The 6,045-nt window shown below is 39.4% G+C and overlaps 1 long non-coding RNA gene across 1 annotated transcript in view; it reads left to right on the forward strand.

Annotated features, from left to right (window-relative positions):
- LOC307119864 overlaps window positions 1-1,544 on the forward strand; it is a 1,895-nt gene extending 351 nt beyond the window's left edge. Inside the window, exon 2 of the long non-coding RNA XR_013815693.1 lies at window positions 1,090-1,544. This is a non-coding gene — a long non-coding RNA (uncharacterized lncRNA). The remainder of the gene's footprint in view (window positions 1-1,089) is intronic.
- Window positions 1,545-6,045: the final 4,501 nt, after the last annotated feature.

Below are 6,045 nucleotides of genomic sequence, written 5' to 3' on the forward strand. Positions count from 1 at the left end.
TTTTTTTTCTGCAATAATATGAATTAGTCATTATTGGTTAAATTCCAATATTGGTGATATTTTACATGTCAAGTCATAATTCATATTCATGCTTAATGTATTACAATTTCACACCTAATATATGCCACAATGTTAATGTATTTTTATTATTTGCAATATTTTAGGATTTGTCACTTATTTCTTAATATATTTCATTTTGTGTATGACACACAAGCTGGATAAATATAGACAAAATAAATATGTTTTGAAATGCGTCATCATCAGGGAAAAAGAATTTCAGTTGATTAACATGTTAAAATGATTAATTTTACTATTAATTGTTTATGAGAAAATGTGCTGAATGATGATTATTTATAAAATACAATTAATAATTTTCTTATAAATATATATCACAATAAAATGATCAATCTGCTCTTGGACAGATGTTTTTATAAAAAAGTTTATACATTTATTTTACTTAATTCAGAAAGTAACAAATTAGCTTTAATTTTACAGTATATCATGTTTGCTTTAGAGAAGTGATTTATATTTATACATATACAGTATCTTACACTTGATACACTGTTTAAATCTGTCAAATATACAGTAAAACAGTTTATTAGTTTTTAATAGATTTTACTGTTAAATTACGTGAATTTACCTTTTAGATTTATCACAGTTCTTCTCTCTATAAAGTAAAAGTTACCGTTTTCTAATTAACAGGTGTTTACCGTAGCATTTGCATTCTTTAACCATTGAAGTGATGATCATTTTTACAGTGTGCATTTCTTAATTGTAAATATTAATTTATAATGGAGAATATTTTCAGATTTGACTCAGGAGTGTCTGTGTGGTTTATGAATGAAAGCAGCAATGTGGAATTACAGCGAACATGAAATGATTGTGAGTTTTACTGATGTACCATGTCTGACATTTAATTCATGAGCTAAAGACATTTCTGTGTGTCTGTGTGTGTGTGTGTGTGTGTGTGTGTGTGTGTGTGTGTGTGTGTGTGTGTGTGTGTGTGTGTGTGTGTGTGTGTGTGTGTGTGTGTGTGTGTGTGTGTGTGTGTGTGTGTGTGTGTGTGTGTGTGTGTGTGTGTGTGTGCAGCCGGCGGTCCCTCCATGAAGCCCTCCGTGTCTCTGCTGCCGCCCTCTTCTCTGCAGATCTCTGGAGACTCAGCCGCACTGCTCTGCCTGCTCAGCTCTTACTCTCCACAGGGGGCGACGGTGAGCTGGACGCTGGACGGGTCAGAGGTCACCGAGGGGGTTCAGACCAGCGCAGAGAGCGAGCGGGACGGACGCTACAGCCGCAGCAGCGTCCTGAGCCTCAGCAAAGCACGCTGGGAAGGCGCAGACCGCTTGGTCTGCAGAGTAACACATGACGGAGCTGATCAAGAGGCCTCGTTCCTCAAGAGCTCCTGCTGATGTTTCTCCAGTGAAGACGAGCCGTATCTGAGCGTCCGGCAGGATTCACAGCAGTCACGTGATCTACAGCTCAATACTGAAGCCGTCTGTCAATGTGCTGCCATTGCTGTTCATTCAATAAAGCTTCTGAACGCCTTACATTTGTGTTGGACTGCATCATTGATCAGTGTGTCGTTCATTCAAAGTCCTGCACTAAAGTTTCAGCTGCTTTTGATTGATTGTAATAGTTGAGAACAGCTGCATTTAGCAGGAAATGTCAAATGAAGCTCTTGGGGTTTGAACATGGTCACTGGAGACGGAGCTGCTCTATTCTGAGAGGATCACAATCACTAAACCTGACAATGCAAATGAGATTTACACCTCAAACTCACAGTTTCACTCTTTGATTGGTTCAACGCTCTGAACTGAACACTTTCACTTCTGCTCATGAGAAATGAGTTATGAGTCACAAATTCATAATCAACTTGAGATGAAGGAGCTGCTTGAAAAACTGCTCAAAAACATCTTTATGTTGCTGATACACAATGACTTTACAGTGTAGTTTAATGTACAAAACAAAACAACATATGATGCCATTATTATGAGCCACAAAATCTGTAAGAGCAGGACAGATCAGAGTCTAATAGAGCTGATCTCAGTCATAAGACATACGTTTTGAGCTCATGTGTAGTTCCTGTATTTGTCAGTGTGTGTGTGTGTGTGTGTGTTAGTGTGTGAGCAGCTGCAGTTTCTGTCAGTGTATCAGTTCAGTCACTTCTTATGGATGGGCATTTCAAGCAAAAATAATATTCGATGATCGCTGGGAATTATTTGATTATTATTCGAAAACTGCACCCCTGTCCCAAACACGCACGCACGCACACACACACACACACACACACACTACACACACACACACACACACACACACACACACACACACACACACACACACACACACACACACACACACACACACACACACACACACACACACACGTTGGGTTTTCATGTTTTATGGGGACTTTCCATAGGCGTAATGGTTTTTATACTGTATAAACTGTATATTCTATCCCCCTACACTGCCCCTGCCCCTAAACCTACCCATCACAGGAGACATTCTGCATTTTTACATTTTCAAAAAACATCACTTAATCTGATTTATAAGATGGTTTCCTCATGGGGACCAAAAAATGTCCCCACAACTGAGGCTTTACCAGGCCACACATACACACACACACACACGTGTATATAGGCTACACACTAGGGGTGTCACAATATATCGCAATACAAAAATGCAACAATACGTATCGTGGATAGTGACAATCTGTTTTGTGTACAATTCATCCAAAATAAAATTATAGTGCGAGAAAAAATTCATTACCAGATGTTTACTACATTAAACTACCATATAATGTTGAATATAATGTATAATGCAATGGGGTAATATTTGTGGCTCCTGATAATGCCAAATGTCTTTTGTTACCATTCAAAAGTGGCCTACATCATCTTAAATATATCTAGTCAGTGACAGAGTGCAAGCATATTCATCTAAAATAATTCTATATTTTCAGCTTCAGACTCATGAATATTTGTATTCTGGTGTCACCATTGTCCTGTGCTTTAGGTGACCAACACCAGGTCCAAGCCTATTCATTTCCACCGCGAATGTAATATCAAATTTAGCATTTTAATTAACAATATTTTTTTTTGTTTGTTAACCTTTTACCAGATGTCTTGTAGTATCGCAATATCATATTGTGAGGTCAGTATTGTGATATGTATCGAATACACACACATAAACAGAGAGAGGGAGAGCATTCACACTTTCCATCTGTTTGATATCAAACTGTTTAATTCATTAGTGAAGAGGCTCTTAACTCAAGCCATAATGACTAAAAGTGCTGAAACATATTAATATAATAAACATAACCGGATGACGGCACTAATGTCCGAATGTCGATTAGCATAAATCAACTGCTCATAAGGCTAGGACATTTCCATTTCAAAACTGAGCATGAACATTTACAGCTGTTACAAATAATTCATCCAAAATTTCATATTCATCCATGAATATCACCTCAAGCCATAATGATCTTAGGCTAGCACTAAACGTGTTAAAACTATTGTGAACAGCCTGAATGACGGCACTTATGTGAACATTAATTTTAACGTCTGTCTTCATAACAATAACCTCAATCTCATATTTTAATTTTAAAAATGAGGATGTCCACATGTTCGGGATGAAGACGGGAGCACAATCTGTTCAGACACACTCTCTGATGGCACACACAAGCCTTTGCTCATTTTGCCAGTCGGGGGTATTTGTGGCCGTTGGTTCTCCAGCAGCTCATGGGTGGATGTGGATGGGTGGGCACATCTCCTGCAGTCCTGATTTAGTTCTACGTTATAGTCCTCACCAAACAAGACTGAGATTGCAGATGCAGACGGCCAATCACTTCATGGCTTTGTGGCCAACGGCTGTGTTTCATCTGATTCTGCGTCTCTTCCTCGCTCTCGAGCTGCTCGAGATGAGATCACACACCTTGGCCTGCACAGCACGTTTAACTTTGTGAACCTCAGGTGTGTGTGTCTGGGATCCAGGAAGGATGCGATGTGTGCAAACCTTGCAAGCCCTCCTGACATCTGCAGGTGCAAGTCGCCGCTCCAGTGAAGGAGACACTGTTTGCTTGAGCTGAGAGACTTTGGGAAACTCCTGGGATTTCTTTGAGGTGTTTTGACAGAAGAGTTGCTGTCACTGGGTAAACCATGGAGATGATACTCCGGATTCTCCACACAAGGCAGTGGTGGCACACTAAAGTGAGTGAAGCACTGGTAAGAGTTCCTCCATAACTCCAGCGATCATCATCAGTTCAAGGGTTCGTGCATCTGATAGTTTAGTGAAAGCTCTGTCTGATAAGACGGCAGATATTGCCCATCTTTGCTCTAGTAAGCGCTCCAACGCGTCAGGAACAGAATTACACGAGTTCGGCGGTCCTGCACTCATTTGTGCTCAGGCGAGTTCTGCAGTTGCTGCTTTTGTTTCAGTGCTTGTGTTGTAGTTGTGCTGGGATGGAAACAGGCCCGGTTCTACGGGGGTGCTAGAGGTGCTAAGCACCCTCAAACGCAAGCAAAAGCACCCTCAGTTGATACTGTAATAATATTGGCCAAACAGATTTGGCAGATATGCAAATTTGTGTCCGAGCTCTTTACAGCGTGTTTTTTTACAGTGGTGAGTAATGTAGCCAATCACAGAGAGTTGTTGATCTCTAGAACGCAATCAGAATCTCAACACTCAAAGCGGCAGTTTTTAGCAGGGCTTAAAAACGGAAAAAAATATCAATCGGTTCACTCCGAGCAGAATCAATATTATAGCGTTTCCGTTTTTGCGTTCCTCAATAAACATTACTGTTCCGAAAACGGTTTGATATGAAAAAATACCGGTTAATAACGTTATTTTAATTTAGCCTATACTTTAAACAAATATGTATAAATAGACTTATTTTCACTCAATAATAATATAACGCATGGTAATTAAACTTGAATATTTATTTCATAACATTTTTAAAACCAGAAATACATGCATTAATTACAAAGCATAAACAGCGAACCTGGTTTAATGGAGCGTTAGACAATCGACAGTGGCCTCTTATGCCGAATTCTTTTCAGAAGAGTGATAACATTCTTTGTACATAACTTTTTTTCAACACGACTTGTTTTAAAAATTGCATGAATAAAGAATAAATAAACTGGATAACCATTGCTCTTTTAACAACACAGTCTCACTCCCACTCGTCACATATTGACGCTTGGTCAGGACCCCTCGTCGTCACTTTTTTACGTACAGGAAACCCCTTGAAAGGCATTTTTCGACGTTAAGGGTACTGCAGTGATTCCAATGAGACACCTTTGGCGTCATACACAGACGTGTTGGGCATGTGAATGTTATCATGATGTAACTATTTATTGGGTTATAATTTTTCCATTATGACATGTTGGAGTATGATTCTCAATTTAATCAGCCAGCATTATTTTATTTACATTTATTGATTTGTATTTACGCTATTCAGACACGTTTGAAAGTAGCCCAACCCCGCCCCTTAACCTACCCATTTGCGTTATATGATATAAAACATAGAATATAACAGACAACATGCACACTTTATTGAAAAATGTCAAGTATTCCAACTGTTCCGAGGCCAAACGATTGATTTGTGTGAAGAAAAGACCCAAAAGCGATCTGCGTTTCCATCCGCCCCGCGGCCTCATATTGAAGACGCCACAGGCACGGCCATACCCCTCGGCGTCAGACTATAGACGAACTGGGAACTCCATTGCTTTCAATGGGAAACCTTTGCCGGTATTCAATCGGTATGAAATCTCGCTGAAGAAGTCTCATTCAGAATACATCGCGATGTTTGGCATCAGTGCACGTGGGCCACATGTTGGTGAGTAGCCATGAATATTTGATATAAAGTATTTTCTGTCGTTATTGATCAGATTATGTTCAGTCACTGCATTATATCTTTCATTTCCACTCAGGCTTCGCTTTTCTTTGCTTTCTAAATCAACACACCTTAGGGTGATTAAACACTGTCACGTGACGTGCTATAGACCTTTTAAACAGTTATTCATATTTAATAATAACAACTAGTGTAGT

The sequence above is a fragment of the Gobio gobio genome, assembly GCF_949357685.1.
Source record: "Gobio gobio genome assembly, chromosome: 23".
In the NCBI taxonomy this organism is placed as follows: domain Eukaryota; kingdom Metazoa; phylum Chordata; class Actinopteri; order Cypriniformes; family Gobionidae; genus Gobio; species Gobio gobio.